This window comes from Eurosta solidaginis, chromosome 3 (genome assembly GCF_040869045.1).
Source record: "Eurosta solidaginis isolate ZX-2024a chromosome 3, ASM4086904v1, whole genome shotgun sequence".
NCBI classification, from domain to species: Eukaryota; Metazoa; Arthropoda; class Insecta; order Diptera; family Tephritidae; genus Eurosta; species Eurosta solidaginis.
In genome coordinates, this window is record NC_090321.1 from 64,476,461 (window position 1) to 64,497,433 (window position 20,973).

A 20,973-nucleotide genomic window follows, 5' to 3' on the forward strand; every position below is an offset into this window, starting at 1 on the left:
GCTTTTACCGCCATTTTTTACCGCTCCGTTAACAATTGAAACGGCATACACAAAAAAATTGCAGCAGCGGAAATTGATTTACTAAAATGCAGTGGTTGTTGTTATTGTGCTTGCTAAACTTGCTAGCAGTTACAGGCAAATTTAAATTTTTTTGTCAAGCTTGATATTTGCTGTTCAAATTTGTTTTTTGTTGTTTTTTTTTCAACAACCAACCACCAACGGCCACATAATGCGACTCACTGCTACGCAGTAGAGAAATAACTCCCTTCCAATTTCTTATCGTTGAAGTACTAACAATTGTACATATTTTGTTTCTTTGTTTTTTATTTTGTTCAATTTAGAAAGAGCACATCCGTTTTTAACGCGCAAATCTCATTCCAAAGCAGCAAATATTAATTTTATTTTGCTTCTTTTTTTCCTTTCTTTTTTTCACTAATTTGTTTCAGTCAACTGGCAAATATGAAAAACTCTAAAAACTAACAAATTTGATGTATGATTCAGAGTGAACCAGCTCGCCGTTTAAAGGCACCGTCACATAAGCAGTTTTTCATATACAGGCGTTTAATTTTGTGCATGATGAGCTTGATGAGATTGCACGTATTTTTATGGAGAACAGCGATTGAGCGACACTGGCGCTATCTGACATGAAAAAGTCGCCAACTTCCAACTTTTGTTGCAAGCAAATCATAAGAGAATAATTCGACATTTGCTTTGGCTAAGGGTGCGTTCACACTTTACAAGGGAAATTATTTTTTCCACTGGCCATGTTACTGGAATGCATAGAGCTGTGTTTTTTTTACATCTATAAACGTTTACGCTTAAAATTTATATGGACTGCTAAGCATCAAACTTTGAATACTCCTCTGAAATTGCTGCGCATAAAATTAATACTACTAAATTTCAACAACAGGGTGTACCGAAAAGCGGAGACACAACCCTTTGTTGTATTTCTGTGTATAACATATAGCTGAACCAGTTGTTATAGATAGTGGACGCGCATAGAATACATGGAATTAGTGCATAGGGTGAAACATGGACACATATTTCAGCTAAATCTGAGTATAATGCGTATAAACGTGAAAAAACACAGCTACTAATTCTATGTATCACCTCTTAAAATGGTGCGTGTCCACAATTCATCGCAACTGATTAAGCTATATGTTATACACTATGGCCATCAGAGGGTTGTGTCTCCGCTTTTCGGTACACCCTATGCTGTAGCGTAGTTATTTAACCACTGCCGCTAGATGGGTCTCCTAAGCTTTATCTAAGCGAGGATACGCGTTTTTTTACGCGCAAACGTAAACGAATACGGTGTAAAAAACACGGCTAAGATTGCGTTGAACGCATGTACATATATGAAAAACTTCATTGTGACTGGGCTCGCTCGATCGTTCCAACATGGTTGTCACTCTAGTGCATTTGGATTAAAAAGGGTGCTTTTTGATTACCAGAGACAGCTGAAGATGATTATTTCAAACTATGATACAGAGGTAGTTCCACTGCTGCTTCTTGTTCGCCTTTGCCGCTTTGACAAATACGTGTTTTTGACATTCGATTTTGAAACCGCGCTACCATATCCGTAAAAAACAAAAAAGCCCAAAAACGACCGTTTTGTTTCATTCTATTTGTCTCTTTCTAATATTAAAACGAGTCGAAACCAGGCATGCTTAACCAACGAAACGATATCATTTCGTTACGATAATCAACGTTAATAAACGAACCGAAGTCATTTCGTTTCGTTTATTAACGTTAAGATCGTCAAATTAACGAAATGATTTCGTTTCGTTTTCTGCCATATCAAAACGAAATCAAATCGTTTATGTTGATTATTAATTTCAAACTATGCTGGCAAAGCTGATTGATGGCGGAGTCATTAAAGGTGAAAGCATTAGCCAAGCTGATTGCAACTTTTCTCATGAATTTTGACAGTACGAACATTTCTCAGAGTATTTTTGACATTACCACCAACGAATTACACAAACAAATTACATAGAGTTTGTGTGTATATGTGCGCTCGTTGTTGCCACCTTACGGCTTCACCATGGCTATAGCATTGCCAGCACAATTCAAACATAAAGTATCACGTTTTCGTTAACGTTTTTAATGTTAACGAAAGCTTTTCGTTTCGATTAAAAACGAGATACAATTTATCTTGATAATTTCTTTATCGATAATATTTCGAAGTGTTTCAACGGAAACGGTGGAAATTTTTTGATAAACGATTAGCTTAACGTTAAGGTGCATCCCTGGTCGAAACACATCTGAAATATATGTGACCCGGCCTATGAAAAGGTGGCTTATGACTCAAAAAAAAAAAAAAAACAGCCGTTAACAGCTGTTTCTCGCAATTTCTTTTTTGAGTCATAAGCCACCTTTTCATAGGCCGGGTCACATATGTTGATTATACGAAGCATAGGAAAAGTTACTACGTAAGACTTGGGGCTTCTTAGAACATTGTTATTGCTGGCAGCTTGTCAATGATGTGAGGGCTTAGCCCAACTCCACAGCGCACTGCTATGTAGCTGAGGACCACCATGCAAAGTAATGGTGATCTTGCCGCAGCAAGAGGCTGTTGCGACGATGTGGTTGATAAGATAGAGGGAGGTAACAAAGAGACTACGTTTTCTCAAGTCTGTTTAGAGTGTTAACTAAAAAAACGTATTTGTGAACGAAGTTTGTGTGTAAAGGGCGTATACATTTCAAAGTTTACATGAGTAAACAGCCCTAAAAAGAGAAAACGATGCGACTCCGGTTGTCACGAAAAAGATGAACGAAGCAGCTGCTGAGTTTCTGACAGTGGCGCTAATAGATATCAGGTATTCCTATCGGCAGATATCTATCGAAACATGCGGTTGTAAAGAAAGATCAGAATGTTACGGGACAAGCCGACAACCGCTTCTACTCTTCGATTCAGCAAGTACATCGAAGTTAAATTAATAATGCTGTACAATATAAGCACCTTGAAAGAGAGTTTTTCGAAACTTTCAAAGACAAGGCCTGATTTTCATGTGTATTGAAGCTAGAGGATGCACCCCACCGGTTGCAACATCAGAACAGTAACATACCGCCACGGGATAAAAAGGTGCTGCGCATACATACGTACTCCAATTAAACAAGGAGGCGGAGTATATATTTTAGCCAGAGATACATATGTACATAGTATACTCCCAGTAGAAAAGATTTAACAGGTGTGATTGATCCTAGGGAATTTGCCTATCTACATCTATGATTCCTGGCTTAACAGAAGTAGCATGATTGTTCTTATGAATTGAAGGTACCATTCATGAACCCGTTACAAAATGGATAATCCATCATCAGATGCTCACGGTATTACCAAACTATATAACTTTTTTCTTCATTTTCTTTTTATTTTCTACTACTTTTAATTTTTTTATTTTTTTTTTATAATACAAATTTTTTTTGGAATTTTATTTTTCTTATTTATTTTGCCATTTTGTTTTATTTATTTTAATATTTTTAATTTTATTTATTTATTTTTTTATTTTTTTATACATTTTTATTTTGTATATTTTTTTACTTTTTTATTTCCTGATTTTACTTTATTTGATTTTTACTATTTTATTTGTTTTTTAGTTGTAATTAAATTTTTTCTATTTTTTCATTATTTTATGTTTTTAATTTTTTTTATTCTTTTTATTATTTTATAATTTAATATTTTTCTATTTTTTTGGTGCTTTCTCTATTATTTTATTTTTTCTATTTTTCATTGCATAATTTTTTTTTAAATTTAATCTTAATTAAATTTTTTGAAATTTTGCTTTACTTTGATTTAAAACTTTTTTTATGTTTTAGTTTAATTTGTTTATGTTTTATTTTTTTTATTATTATTTGTGCCGAAAGTGAATTTTTGGTCAAAGTGAATTTTCTCATACAATTGCAAATCTATACTTCAATATATCATCTGAAATTGGGATTGCTCCTTTTTATTTTTTAGTTTTTTTTTCCTTTCCTGAGTTTTCTTAGTTTTTTAACTTTTCTCCTTTTTTTAATTTTTGTCGATTTTTTTTTATTATTTACTTAAAATTTGTTTTGGTTGTTTCGCATTGGAAGTGAGAGTTGAATTGATAGCGGAGGTGGGAGTGAGAGTGGAAGTTGCGGTTGGTGTGTGAGGGAGATGAGAGGAATAAGGAGTGCACAAAAATAAGAAGCAAAACGGAGGATAAAGTAGACGAGATTGGTATAGAGAAAGAAGCGGGGAAGCGAGGCTCAGAATGTAGGCGAACCTATTTTGAGACAGGAAAACGTCTGCCGTCTACCAGTAGATTGATAAAACACAATGAAATTTTCTTCACCGTCAGCACCCCATAAAACCTTCTGGGAGTTTCATTGCCGTCGGTTATTGTGGTATTATGTTTGATCGCGAGTTTGAATCGAGCTCAAGGCAACAATAATTATTTTATCATTATTATTGTTATGATATATTTTTTCTTAATTGAAAAAATTTTAAATTAGAATAGAAGGAAAAAATGTAGACAACTGACTGTATAGATCCATTTCGGGAACTTCTAAATTCCTTCATCGGCAACGTTTAGGCGCCGCTGCTATAACCATTCAGCTATCACAGCGGTTTTTTTTTTGTCTTCATTATTTCTACTTCTAAGTATTTTTTTTTTTTTAAGTATTCAGGTTCTTGGCAATTGATATTCACAGCACTGCGACATCTGTTGCAGAATAGCTGTGAAAATTGGACTTGTTTTTGGTATTATGTTTATTTATCCATTCTGGAAATTTGGAAAAAGTCGATATGGTATTGGTGGTGCAGTGAACCAAGTTTTAATTTGCATACAAAAGTACAGTTTGGGGCAAACAGTGCCGACAAGCAACGTCAAAAAATTTGCAAAATTTACAAAAAATTACATACACAAGCCAAGAAAAAAAGATTGTCTAAAGAGTGTATAATGTAAATACAAACTAGAATAGATAAGTAGAAATGTAAAATATATGCACGTACCTATGTACATCTATTATTTACCAAGAAAATAAGCGCAATACGGTGTTGAGTTTCCGCTTAACGCTTTTTACGGCAGTCAACAACAACACCATAACAACGCACTGATGTCAGCCGTATGAACAAATGGGAACAGAGTTTTATGAGCACCAAATATGCGATTTACCAAAATTGTGCAATGAATTGCTACGAAATTATTTGTCATACAAATTTACAGATTATATGAAAGTATAGTGGGTGTTGGTCATCGAAAGATCATTCATTGCCAATCCATGACAGACGAATCGAAAAGGTCTCAACTATTCCGTGATTGATATACAACAAAGGCTGTTTCTAATTTCAGGTTCAAGTACCAGGCTCAGTTGCTGGACTGAATAAGACAGCAAAGCACGAGCGTTGAGGGTGAACCAAAAACGGACGATCCAAGAGCTACTCTGGTTTAGGACTAAAGAAGGCACACCGACGAAACCGGTTTGTCTCTAAACCAAATATGACAATGGATATTTAGGCCCCAGCCTAAATATTTTTGTGCACCCTAATGCGGCGCGTGCACTTACTTTTACCACCAGGTGCGGGCCACACCCCGCCAAGCACAAACGAAAAAGGGGAAAACTCAACTCAAGTACCTACGCCAACAATACTGCACCGCATAGTTCTAATCTAGGTAAATAATTTTAACGGATGCTACTCTTGTTTTTGCGAGAAGTACATTGACGTGGATCTGATTCTTTATTTTATCTCGTATGTAGGCTTTTTATGATGCGTCCTAAAAGCCAAGAATTTCAATGTCGTTCTTTTGCGTAAAGTGCACCCATCGAGGTATGCGAATCTTGTTAATCGCAGGGTAATCCTGCATAAAGGTCTAGACTCTAGGGTAAGTATACAACTGTTTCGTGCCAAACACTCAACACCAGCGAAATGTTTTCAATTATGATTTTGGCTACGATGACGACTGGAGCGAGCCAGCTTAACGGGTCGAAAAGTTTGCGATATCAGACAGTACTTATTGCCCGCCCCTTTTTGTTAATGTGTCCGATTGGTTGCGCTGTAAAATTGACAATATACGAGTCCTCGAACGCCAGAAAATCTTCGGTTAGCCTATGAGCTGGTTTAAAATATTCGATGCTGTTTGTAGCGACGGTTCTACGTCGACCGCAAGTTGATATTGTGTCCTTTTAGCCAGATAAGGAGCACAATTTACCCCAAAAGTTACCGTCCTTGATTCGTATACACTGACAGTCACCTGCCTTATGACGAAAAACTATTATTTTCTTTGTATCTGGTTTCCTTTGCCCAGATTTGTCGATACATCTTCTAAATGTCGCTATCGTCGTGCAATGAAAAATCTCCATCGAAAAATTAGGATTGTAGGAATACTGGGCCTGTATGAAGTACGTTATTCAAGCTTGTGCTATAAGACTTAGGGCACGAAGCTTTGAATACTACCCTAGCTTACGTACACGGTCAAACATTTTTGTTTATTTTTCAAACCTAGCAAAGTTTATTATTGATTTTAAGTTATCTTATACTACTTTCAAAACTACTAAATAGTTTTAAGCAATTTCTAAGATATTTTTGGTTTTAATTTTATTCAAGACACTTGATGAAAAGTTTAAAATTAAAACCAAAAAGTTTTACCTTTACCGCGCTTTTAAACTTCTTTAGTTTGTATTTTAAACTCAAGAGGTTAAACCCAATTTTTAACATATTTGGGTATAAATTTTAGTTCAGAAGTTTGAAAAATGGAAATTTTTTGGAAAACAATTTAAACCAAAATGTTTAAATTTAAAAGCAGTCATAAGAGCTCCTTTTGTTTTAAACTTTGCAAGGTCTGCATTTAAAACCAAAAATCTTCAACCATATACATAGTTGTACTTTCCATTTTTTTAAGAAAAAGCAATCAGTTGATTGTGGTGGTACCACTATTGTATTCCGTATGTAGGGCCGGTGCTTTAGCTAGACGTGTCTCAATCTGATAGAACTCAGAGCGTATGCTCTTCAGAGATCGGCCAAAGCAGATGTTGTTAGAAAAGTCTGGTTGAAATGCAAAGGCGACGATGTATTCTCCCATCAGCATTACTTTCCTTTGTAGTTTTGAAAAGTGCTTCGCAATAGGCATTATCTTCAGTAAGGGCTTTTTTACCCTAGAGACATCTTCCAATTTCCAGAATGCTATTGCATATCTTGGCTGATTTCATTAAAAACAGATATCCATGTATCGAATGCGGTTTCTTGGGCGAGAAGCGTATTTAAGAAAAAATTTTCCAATAGATATACAGCAGCGAAAAGAAAAATAGCAGTGGCAATTTTTATCAAATTTCGCGAATTAAATTGTTAATTTTTTACTTTCGATATAAGAAGAAAAAACTTTTCTTATAACTTTAAACGAGCAATTCTTGTTTGTTTATATAGCCGAACGTTCTTGGGAATGGCTCAACCGATTTAAATGAAATTTGGCACAGAGATATTGTATCACCTTCTTAGACTTTCTACCTAGGTGTTTCCACTCAGAATGTTCACAAGGTTGCCACCTATTCGAAATTAAAAAAAATAGCATGAGATATGCCGATATGGGTATCAAACGAAAGGTATTTCACTCCGCATTACAATAGGGACATTTTTGAGTAGGGTTGCCATTTAGGGTTGCCACCTATTCGAAATTTAAAAAAAATAGCAAGAGATTTGCCGATATGGGTATCAAACGAAAGGTATTTCACTCCGCATTACAATAGGGACATTTTTGAGTAGGGTTGCCATTTAGGGTTGCCACATATTCGAAATTAAAAAAAATTGCATGAGATATGCCGAAATGGGAATCAAACGAAAGGTATTTCACTCCGCATTACAATAGGGACATTTTTGAGTAGGGTTGTCATTTAAGGTTGCCACCTATTCGAAATTAAAAAAATAGCATGAGATTTGCCGATATGGGTATCAAACGAAAGGTATTTCACTCCGCATTACAATAGGGACATTTTTCAAGAGTGTTGCCGTTTAGGGTTGCCACCTATTCGAAATGAAAAAAAACTGCATGAGATATGCCGATAAGAGTATCAAACGAAAGGTATTTCACTTCGCATTATAATAGGGACATTTTGATAGGGTTGCCACTTATTCGAAAACAAAAATTGCATGAGATATGGGTATCGAACGAAAGGTATTTCACTCCGCTTAAAATAGGGACATTTTTGAGTAGGGTTGCCATTTAAGGTTGCCACCTATTCGAAATTAAAAAAAGACACGTTGCCAGCACAACGCAATGTTGCCGAGCAAAGCTCGGTCGCCCAGGTACTGTAACTGAAACCTAGCAAACCAATCTCAAAAAACATTTTCGAAAAAATTCGAAAATTAAACATAAAAAAATTCGAATGTTTATGCATATTTTTAAATACTTCTCCATTTTTGCATTTTTCTTTTTTCGAAAACCTTTTGGGACAGTTTTATTCAGTACCCAAATTTTTCATCAGACACGCTAGGAATGTGCGAGTTTATATTGTGCCTACTATAAATTCTCATTCACATTTGCCCTCAGGTACACAAATATAATAAATGTTATGCCAAAAGCTTTTTTTTCGATAAGCCATGTGCTTTGTCCATATGCTTATATACAATTGTAAATAAATACACATTATATACAACATGTTTTACATACATACATACATATGTACATACATACAATCTCGCTACAAATCTCTACACGCGCCTGTCTCTCAAATGTTGTCAAACAAGTAAACCCAACATTAAGCGCGCAAAATAAGATTAAAGACCACAGCAACAACAAAATATGACCGGCAAATTGCTCCGGCTGCTCATTCTTGGTCGATCTCTAAAGTAATGACATCGGAAACTGCCATTCATTCATGACTCATAAATATGTAGCTGGTAAATAACAAGCAAAACGCAAAAAACACTCGTTCATAAAAGCAGCAAAAATATGCGCATATTAAAAAAAAAAGAATCTCTGGTAGTAGTAAAGCTATGAATCGAGTGGTATTCCGATAACGGAACTATCAATGTTTATCGAAGCACGTGACTAACGTTCTCAAAGAACTTTTTCTGGACTGAACCAATTTTTTTTTGATAGATCGCGCCATAAGCAAAACATTTGATTCTCCATGTTTCGAAGTTATGCTCAAAAACATAGTCATCGGATTTCGAAGTTCGAAATTTGATCTTTTGTACTAGTTTTACAAATTATAATTTTAAAAACTCAAAAAAAAATAAAAATTTGTGCGTGGTCTGCTTTATTTTCTTATTTGAATGCTTTATTGCTATTTTTGTTTTCAAGTTGATGCTTTGGTCGAAAGAAATATTTTCAAGTTTTCTGTAGATCTGGCTCTCGAAACCGTATAAAATAAATCAATGAAATGAGAAAAGGGCGGGATCGCACCCACTTCGAACTTCGAGAGCCGAATAATATCGTATAAAGGGGGATCATCTTTACATCATTGATTAACCAAAGTTTTTCAAGAGAAAGTAAGTAAGCCACTGTTTTCAATTTTTTTTTTCCTTTAACCAACTAGAATATAATTTTAAACAATGCTTTTTGGACGTATTTTTAGCGCATTCTAATTTAAATTAAAACAAGTATGGACGGGACTGTCTTCGGCTGTGCCGAAGACTTCATACCTATCATGAATGGGGCTGAACAATAATCTTATCCCGTTCGTAATCTCCAAATAATCGGATGTATAAGATAAGAAATATATAGTGAACAGATGTACACACCTAAACGATTTTTAAGATAAATATAAAATAAAAAATGGCAAAAAACCCCCTTATCTGAACGATCGGTTGTATGGTATATATACTATATATAGCCCCGATCAAAGTGATTTTTTTCAGAAAATCTTCTATGATATATTAAAATATACATATATCACCGAGTTTCACGTTTATACTTTCTAAATTAAGGGAGAAATGGCCAAAAAATCTTTCTATCTTAACGATCGGTTGTATGGGATATAACTATATATAGCTCCGATCAAGGTGATTTTTTCAGGATATCTTCTATGATATATTAGAATATATATCACCGAGTTTCACGTTTACACTTTCTAAATTGCGACAGGAATGACCAAAATCGTCTTATCTGAACGATCGGTTGTATGGGAGATATATGTATGTTATAGTGGTCCTATCCTACCGGATCCGACAAATGTCTAATACAATAAAAGAATACACCCGTGTGCCAAATTTCATTGAAATATCTCAAAATTTAAGGGACTAGTTTGCGTTCAAACAGACAGACGGACGGACGGACGGACATGGCTATATCAACTCAGTTCGTCGTCCTGATCAATGGTAATTAAGTAATGGTGAGTCTATCTTCTATATTTCTCAAAGTTATAAACATCGGACCAAAGTTAATATACCATTTCATGTTCATGAAAGGTATAAATATATAAATAAATTATTTTTTGTCTAATTTATATGCACCTCCCACAGTCTATTTTTTGTTATGCATCTGTACAAGGTAGACATCAAATGTTTGAAATATTTTAGTGGTGTTTCAATATTGCAGCTGTTTTATTTTTGCTAGCATAGTGATAAACAAAGGCGATTGTAAAGAGAAGTGTTTGTGTGGTACAGCTAGGAGAAAAAAAAACGCCATACATATCAATATTTCGTGAAAACACCAATAAAAAATCATTTTATGGCTGTTAGGGTTACGGTTAGTTTCGATGATAAGACTTGAATGTATCGTGTTATACTAAATTTTTAGAATTTTTTTTTTAATTTTTTTTTTATTATACTCAGCGTACTTTGCACACAAAGTATATAAACTTTGATTGGATAACGGTTGGTTGTACAGGTATAAAGGAATCGAGATAGATATAGGCTTCCATATATCAAAATCAACGGTATCGAAAAAAAACTTGATTGAGCCATATCCGTCCGTCCGTCCGTTAACACGATAACTTGAGTAAATATTGAGATATCTTCACCAATTTGGTACACGAGCTTATCTGGACCCAGAATAGAGTGGTATTGAAAATGAGCGAAATCGGATGATAACCACGCCCACTTTTTATATATATAACATTTTGGAAAACACAAAAAACCTGATAATTTAGTAAATAATAACCCTAGAATGTTGAAATTTGACATGTGGACTGATATTGACTCTTGATAAAAATTTTAAAAAAATTTTAAAATGGGCGTGGCACCGCCCACTTGTGATAAAATCAATTTTACAAATAATATTAATCATAAATCAAAAACCGTTAAACCCATCATAAAAAAAATCGGCAGAGAGAAAAATTAACGAAATCGGTTAAGGACCACGCCCACTTTTATATAAAAGATCTTTAAAAGGGTCGTAGACGAATAAAATAAGTTATATCTTTGCAAAAAAGAGCTTTATATCAATGGTATTTCATTTACCAAGTGAATTTATAACAATAAATAGGAAAAACTTTAAATTTTAAAAAATGGTCGTGGCATCGCCGCTTTTATGACTAAGCAATTTCCTGTTTCGGGAGCCATAACTCGAAGAAAAATTAACATATCGTAATGAAATTGTGTACACAGATTTTCCTTATAGCAAAAAATAGTTTTGAATCAATGATACTTATCAAGTTTTATTGTAAGAGGAAATGGGGAATTTTTTTTTAAACGGGCGGTGCCACGTGTTATGTAGAAAGGTAACTTATCTGAAATGAAATGTACAATTAAAGCTCACGCAGAGTATATAATGTTCGGTTACACCCCAACTTTGACACCTTTACTAGTTTTTTTTTTATTTTTTTTTTTTACATTTTTATATATTTATATTTTTATTTTCTTAATTTCTTTCATATTAATTTATTTTTTTATAATATTTTATATTTTTTTATACTCTTTCATACTTTTTTTATACTTTAGTTATACTTTTCTTATTCTTTAGCAGCTTTTTTTTAATTTCTTATACATTTACTTCTTTTACATTTCCTTTAATTACTTTTAAGCATTTTTTTATAATTATGTGTAATTTTTTTAATTCTTTTAAATTTTTATTTTTTTTTTTCTATAACTGTATATAACTATGTATATATATATTTTTTATTTTATATATGAAATAAAACAATCATTTTTACATTTTTTATTGTTCAGTTTCCTTTTTTTGATACAGCATAACTCTGGAAGTATTCATGCAAGAACATTGAAATCCAGTAAAGAGTTAAATTGGATCAATCCCTAAAACCACAAAGAAAATAAGGGGTGAGTAAGAAGGGGCGTGGCACCTCAGGAGCCATATGACGTTAAGTCCTAACAGTACCTGTAATATATGGAATTAAAAAAAAAGACAAATGGGACTTTCAGAACTATGGCTGCCTTAAAAACTTGGGTTATTTCAACACGTAAAGATTGATTACAGAGTTGGGTTTGGCTGTTATTCCTTTACTATTCTTTTATGTTATTTTTAGCGTTGGTATTTTTGGATACGCCTGGAGGAACCGGAAAAACATTTCTGTTTAATTTGAAATTAATTGATGGAAGAGCAAAAAGAGAAATCACTATGGCAGTTGCTTTCTCAGATACCGTGGATACCCTTTGTGTGGTGGACGTACAGCTCCGCATTTAAATGACCACTGTCTGCAAACATCTGATACGCCGATGTGCAACATAAGCAAACGGTCAGACCAAAGTGAGGGTGTGCGATGTGTGCACCATGACTCATAAACAGTCGCTGCAAATTTTAGACCGAACCCTTAAGAATTTAATGGTGTAATGATCATCCCAAAGATGGTGCTTTCCTTTTACTTGCTGGAACAGCTGCAGTTGAAGTAAATACGTGCTTTTTCGTCTATAGACGGCTTTACGTACAAAAATTTACTCTATTTAGAAATATGAGAGGACATTTTGGCGGAAACACATCAGCAGCAGCTTTTGCTAAACAACTTCCTGCAAGTTTTTGAGAAATTCTGACATCCCCTGAAGCTTTAAAAGCTACTGTTTCTTCCAAATATTAAATCTATCTTTACAAACAATAAATGGTTTTGAGAAAAGGCATTTTAGGAACCTTAAAATGAGGATGTTAATATCACTAGAACCAAGACAACTTATCACTCTATTAACACAGTCGTGGAAGAGTCCCAACCTGTAAATATCCTATTGAGTTTATTAGCTCTTTTGAGCCATCAGAAATTTCTCCTCATCGATTGATCCTTAAAAAAGGGCTTCGTTATTTCGATTACCCACGCTTATGTAGTGGGACAAGGCTTTTCATCACATAACTTTTACGAATGTCATTGAAGCAATTCATTTTATCGGAAAATTTTGAAAACAAAAAAGTTTAAAACCAAGGATTCCATTGATACCGATAGATTAGTCTTTTCAATTTTAAATGCCTCAAATTTCCTATCCCTATCAATGAAGCTCAAGGACGATCATTAGCTGCGAATCAAGGGATTTATGAGCGCAATACAAACCTTTATAGCTTCAGAGCTTCTGCAAGTCAATTGTCAACCTCACCTAAGCGAGAGGAATCCTGTTACAAATATTATTATATCAAACAACTACAGTCATTAGCTGTAGCAGAAGGCAATCTTACCAACTCATGTTTTACGCATGGCCAATTACGCGTAGCCTGCATATTTTTATAGAAACGTGGGGTTAAACCCACGGGCATAAGCTAGTACATACTAAAATTGATTGCATACTAAAAAAAATTCAGAGAACTCCAAATAAAAAGTTCAAGTTTTGCCTAAAATTTCACAAGAGTTTTTTCTTAAAAATTGAAAATAAAATTAATACAAACATACAAAAGTATGAGTGCCCAAAGAATGCATCTATGCAAAAAAGACATTTGGGAAATGCTGCATAACAACAAAGCCATGTATTTGGCTGAATGTGTTTTTCAACAGTTCAATAATAATGCTGATTCGAATCCAACTCCCGGGAGAAAAGGCTTTGAAGAGCTTTACAAAGCATAATCAATTTTCAAAATATAATCGAAACAGCTGATGTCACATTGTTTCAATTTTTCTCAAATTCTTGGAAAAAAAAGGATTGAAATTTAATAAAAAATTGTCAATGCTATTTTTCTGTTCGCTGACGTACATATTGTAACGATTTTTGGGAAATTCCGCTTATTTGCAACCTTCTGCTAACGTTCGAATCACTAAACTGTTGAATAAATAACTCCAATATTCAATAATCCAAAATGGTCTTTATTAGACTACTTCCACAATAACACTTCTACTTCTCAACAGATAGCGTGCTTAAATCAAACTGATTCCTGCTTACTCAGCTTTAACTCCTTTTATACTCTGTGATGTCTCGTTCGCATACTTCTAGGCGTTTCTATTTCTAGAATTTACTACTCGTTTACCAGCTATAAATTTCTCAGCTATAACTACAGATGCACGATTATTATAGCTTCTCGCATAGCCATATGCGCGTGTATATGTGAGTGATACTTTCACAGACGATTGCCTACTTTTGGGAGTATCTCAGATACATGCATGTGTTTGTGCGTTTCTCTCCGCTGCTTGTATGGACACATGTATAGACATAATGAATAATTTGTTGATGTGCATACAAGTCACTGCTTAGTATTGGCTTAGAGATGATAGTATCCCTTAGTGTTGCTAATATTCGTCACAATATGTATATAAATAAGCATAATATCAGGACTCAAACTAACAACTATGTATAAGACTTTATCAGTCTAAAGAGTTTATCAGTTTCAGACCTTGACTTGACAGGTACTGCTAATGCATTTTTTTTCGGAAGGTTCAAAATATCTGCAATCTAGCGCAAAGTTCTACGAAGTAATTTTGCAGATATAAATATGTAAATGTGTACAATGTATATATGTATGTACTATATTTGTATATACGATAGGCAAAGTTGAGGCATTCTTTTCAGTTGTTCATTATTGGAAAAATTTTTTAAATGTTATAAAAATAAATTGCTATGCGTTTATAAAAATAAATACTCACAAGATATATTTGCATGTATGAAACAGTGCAACTGAAAATTTGGAGCTCAACGACGCCCAATCAATTGGCCACTCAACTCGAGCACTTTCACCAAACAAAAAAAAACCATAAAAAATTTAATTAAATCACGTTGCAAAACGCTGAGACAGCAGTGGGCGTTGCACCTACTTTCCGGAGCAGACAAATATGTATTTGCAGACAGACATCAGAATGTGCGGAATTACATACAAACAGACATATGTAGATACGTACACTGAAAGGAATGATGCTAGTAAAATCAATAAATCGGTTCTGTTGTTCTTGACTTAACGGAGATTCGGTGAAATTGATCGAATTATGGTTAATTCGACCGAGTTCTTTGTCAAGCGAACAAATTAGTTTAGTCATTTCAACAGAAGAGAAATTGTCGCTCTTAAGTTAACAAAATTCTGTAAAATTGACAGATTCCTAATCAAAGCAACATACAAATTTGAGAAATAAGGTTTTTCAATTAGAAGAAAATTTTCCTAAGCGGGGTCGCCCCTCGGCACTGTTCGGCAAGCACTCCGAGTGTATTTCTGCCATGAAAAGATCTCAGTGAAAACTCATCTGCCTTGCAAATGCCGCAACATGGGCACTTTCGTACAAAGCTGTCGCAACAACTTTTTTTGTTCATTTGACTACTAAAACGGTCAATTACGAATCAACGATTTGTGCGCAGTTGATTCAACATCTTGTTGCGATAGATAAAAATTGACAGAAATTTCGGTTGAATTGACCCGTATTTTGGTTGTTTTTACCAGTCTTTTTCTTTCAGTGTATTAGAGATGCAAGGTTCCCAATATGTTTTTGGCTAAAAAAAAGTCCAGTTGTCAAGTTGAGTTTCAAGCCCAAGCGTGTATTTGGTACGATTTATGTATGTGTGTATTTAAATTGTTTGGTTAGCGGTGTTAAGTTTCTTAAGGCATTTTATCGCATATTTCTTGGCATGGATTGTCGAAACCTCTCGAATACTATAGGGTTGTTGTTGTTGTTGTAGCGATAAGGATACTCCCCGAAGGCCTTGGGGAGTGTTATCGATGTTGATGGTCCTTTGCCGAATGCAGATTCGGAACGTGCCGGTAACAAGCACCATTAACGTACTAGCCCGACCATTTCGAAACGATTTGCTAAGACCACATGCGACCTTCTAGGCCATACCGCCCTCCCACCTCGTTGATCCATAAGGAACTTGGGGTCGCCAGAGCCTCGGCTGTTAAAGAAGCAGGATTCGCCACGGGTAGGTGAGGTGAACAATTGGGTTGGATAAGCTACATATTGCGCTGGCAACCCCTTGAATTAATTTGGTATTTTAGTCACCTTTTACGCCAGGCATACCTGCCGCGGGTATATTCTAAGCCCCCTAACCCGCTGTGGTCTTTTTGCATCAGTGCATCAATATTACCATACAGTTTCAGCGCATCACTATTACTACACACATATGTGTATGTACATTAGGGTGGCCCTTAGTTTAATGAAAAAAGTGTTTGGATTTTAAATCTCACCCCCTAGAAAAATGCGAATAGCGCGAAAATGAATATATACAAAGTCGTATGCTAATCTATAAAGATATAGGGGTTGCGCAAGGAACTTCAAGTCCTAAAAAAGAACGTGTTTCAAAAATTTCTAAAAAATCATAATATAAAATAAATAACTGAAATCTTGGCACATTTGCTATTTTTTAACTTTTTTATTATAAGGGAGTTCAGAATTTTGTGTATTTGGTGTTGAAAACGTTGCTGTAGCAACGCACATAGGTAGATTTTCAAGTTTTAGGCGGCCATAAATATTTTATTGCCTATATCTTCTTAAAACTGTACTGCTTAGATTAGGTTAGGTTGCAAAGGCTGAGCTGGACACTATGATAACAACTCACTACTAGGCCATTAATGGGCCCATTGTAATACCCTGTACGGTCTCAAAGAGGACCCCTACCCGGCCCGAAGCGGGTCAAACCGCCTCGTGGAAATTATATATTTTGTTAGAGCCTTTACTTCATAGCTATAGATCTCAGCGAGGTCATGTAGAAAAGGTTTACCAAGGATGGCCGACCTACGCCTACTAAGCGCTGGACAATGACGAAGAAGATGCTGGACACTCTCCTCCTCTTCTGTACATCGACAATAGTCGAAGGTCGTTGCCCCCATTCTAGCACAATGCGTGCCTATTAAACAATGCCCTGTTATAACCCTTATCGGGGACGATAGAACTGATTTGTTTAAAATCGGAAGCGCTCCTGTGCGCCCCTTTTCATATGAGGGCCAGGTTTGCCTGGATGTCTCACACGATGATATGGCACCATAGTCCATTTGCAATTCTTATAGTGCTTGTGTTCACATGAAGCCTGAAAGAGGCCATGGGTATACCTACCGAATCATTTTCCGGAATGATATGGTCGGTGGTGCCTCTTCTGGCCAGCTCGTCTGCTCTGCAGCTGCCTTCAATATCCCTGTGCCTAGGTACCCATATAAGGCTGATACTGAAGTGCTGAGCCATCTCGTTAAGAGATCTGCGGCATTCAGTGACCGACTTTGCGTTGTCGACGAATGAGTCCAGGGCCTTTAATGCGGCATGGCTGTCTGAGAAAATAAACACCCGTTTACCATCCTTAAGCATAGACCCGAGATGGTTCACAGCCCTGTGTATTGCCAGCATTCCCGCTTGGTAAACACTACAGTGATCTGGTAGGCGAAAAGAGACCTCTAGACCCAGATCCGGTGAAAAGAGGCCTGCTCCCACCTTCCCGTCAAGCTTAACTGTGCTGCTTGTATAAATGAAAAATTATAATAATTTGTGTAATTAATCGGTTATATTAAAAAAATAGATATTACACTGTGTAACACTAAAAATACTTGCGCAGTGAGGCTATTTTTTTCGTTGTACAGCAACAAGGGTGTATCAAACCAATCTGCAAGTATCTGCAGCTAAATTTAATGCAGTTGGCAAGCTAATTGTGCCAAGTACCATGTTCAAAACTAATTATCACTTGGACGGACTTGGAAATATAACAAAACTGGTTTTGAACACCAAAAATCAAAAAAAAAAATAAAAAATTGTTTACTTCCTAAATAAAATAGGTTCTTTGTCAATTTATAACTTTTAAAAATCACAAACACCACTAATAATGTTAGTATTTACCTGCAATATCAGAATCCATTACAATTACTTGATTCAATTGTCTTAAAACTTAAAATATTCACGTTAAAACATGCGATTTCACATAGGTTAAAAAAAACTATAACACGCGTTTCAGAAATAGCTAAATTCCTATTACTTGACAGCTAACGCCAAGTATGCGATGGATGGGAAGGGGTAGAATTTTTGTTGCCCTGTCTATTCTTAAGCTGTGGGAGTGCTTTTTTTTGAAATTGTGGCAACTTTCAGAAATTCAATTATGGCTGCCTAAATGTCTAAAATCTACCTATGTGCTACGGATCGTGAACAACTATTTTACGTTTTAAATTTGTCTTTGTATTTTTTGTTTTGTTTTGACAGTTGTTAATTTGCTATTCAAAGTTTTGGAACACTTTGGAAAATAAGGGCCGCCCTGATATACACACATGCATAGTTACTGTATGTTATTTTCATTTCCATGCCTGTATAGGCAAGTAATTTTCATTTTGATTAATTTTCAGGCTGATTTTTTAATTTTTTTTTTTTTTTTATGGGTTAATATGGTGGAAGGTCGGCAGCAGTTGCGCATCGGTCGACATTTGTTCAGTTGGAAAACGCGGAAGGAGCATATTTATGTAGGTACATATATCCAAGTAGAAAAATCGATACAATATTTTAAAAATTTAATCAGAACACTTTTTTTGTTAAAAAAATATATATGCATACATAACTACATTATACAGCAGCGAAGAGAAAAATAGCGGTGGCATCTTTTCAAGTTTCCTCAATTAAATTATTTTTTATATATTTTCTGAAAATTGTAAACATTTATGAGTATGAAAATTATACAAATATATAAAAGAAACTAAAAAATTATGTTTGTACATGTGTATAAAAATAACAAAATTACAAAAAAAAATATTGAAAACAAGTAAGGAAGGCTAAGTTCGGGTGTAACCGAACATTACATACTCAGTTGAGAGCTATGGAGACAAAAAAAGGAAAATCACCATGTAGGAAAGTGAACCTAGGGTAACCCTGGAATATGTTTGTATGACATGGGTATCAAATGGAAGGTATTAAAGAGTATTTTAAAAGTAAGTGGGCCATAATTATATAGGTGGACGCCATTTCGGGATATCGACATAAAGGTGGGCCAGGGGTGACTCTTGAATTTGTTTGTACGATATGGGTATCAAATGAAAGATGTTAATGAGGGTTTTAAAAGGCAATGGCCCTTAAGTTTATATGTGAAAGCGTTTTTGGGATATCGACGGAAATGTGGACCAGAGTGACCCAGAACAGCATCTGTCGGGTACCGCTAATTTATTTATATATGTAATACCACGGAAAGTATTCCTGCCAAGATTCCAAGGGCTTCTGATTTCGCCCTGCAGAACTTTTTCATTTTCTTCTACTTAATATGGTAGGGGTCACACCCATTTTACAAAGTTTTTTTCTAAAGTTATATTTTGCGTCAAAAAACCAATCCAATTACCATGTTTCATCCCTTTTTTCATATTTGGTAGAGAATTATGGCATTTTTTTCATTTTTCGTAATTTTCCATATCGAAAAATTGGGCGTGCTCGTAGTCGGATTTCGGCCATTTTTTATACCAAGATAAAGCGAGTTCAGATAAGTACGTGAACTAAGCTTAGTAAAGATATGTCGATTTTTGCTCAAGTTATCGTGTCAATGGCCGAGCCTAAGGACAGACGGTCGACTGTGTATAAAAACTGGGCGTGGCTTAAACCGATTTCGCCCATTTTCGCAGAAAACAGTTATCGTCATAGAATATATGCCCCTTCAGAAGGATTGGTAAATGTTTGTTCGACTTATGGCATTAAAAGTATTCTAGACAAATTAAATGAAAAAGGACGGAGCCACGCCCATTTTGAAATTTTCTTTTATATTTTTATTTTGTTGAACCATATCATTACTGGAGTTGAATGTTGACATAATTTACTTATATACTGTAAAGATATAAAATTTTTTGTTAAAATTTGACTTTTAAGAAATTTTTTTTTAAAAGTGGGCGTGTTCGTACAGCGATTTTGCTAATTTTTATTTAGTACACATACAGTAATAGGAGTAACGTTCCTGCCAAATTTCTTCATGATATCTTCAACGACTGCCAAATTACAGCTTGCAAAACTTTGAAATTACCTTCTTTTAAAAGTGGGCGGTGCCACGCCCATTGTCCAAAATTTTACTAATTTTCTATTCTGCGTCATAAATTCAACCCACCTACCAAGTTTCGTCGCTTTATCCGTCTTTGGTAATGAATTATCGCACTTTTTCGGTTTTTCGAAATTTTCCCTATCGAAAAAGTGGGCGTGGTTATGGTCCGATTTCGTTCATTTTAAATAGCGATCTGAGATGAGTGCCCAGGAACCTACATACCGAATTTCATCAAGATACCTCAAAATTTACTCAAGTTATCGTGTTAACGGACAGACGGACGGACGGACGGACATGGCTTAATCATTTTTTTTTTTTCGATACTGATGATTTTGATATATGGAAGTCTATATCTATCTCGATTCCTTTATACCTGTACAACCAACCGTTATCCAATCAAAGTTAATATACTCTGTGAGCTCTGCTCAACTGAGTATAAAAATTACAAAGTTTTAAAAGCAATGCTATTAACCCAATGTTAATAAGCTTTCGATAACGCGCGCCTATTTTCCACGCGATTATGATTAAAAACATATAGAATTAGTATGTACATACTTACATAAAGTATGAATTGTGGATTTCGAGTTCAATACTCAGCTCACGAAAAGCTAGCTGATGAAGAAGTGAAATTCAGAAACATGTCCTAGTAACGCCGTTTGTAAACTTCGTAATTTTCTCTACCATCAATAACAAAAAAAATTGTATAAAGCAATGTGAGCGTATCTCTCTCATTAAATACGATATAAAAAAATTAAATA

At 34.9% G+C, this 20,973-nt stretch overlaps 1 protein-coding gene across 3 annotated transcripts in view; it reads right to left on the reverse strand.

Moving 5' to 3' along the window:
• The window catches only part of Cam (Calmodulin), a 122,522-nt gene that overhangs the window by 71,046 nt on the left and 30,503 nt on the right, over positions 1-20,973 (reverse strand). The gene's annotated exons all lie outside the window — the stretch shown is intronic.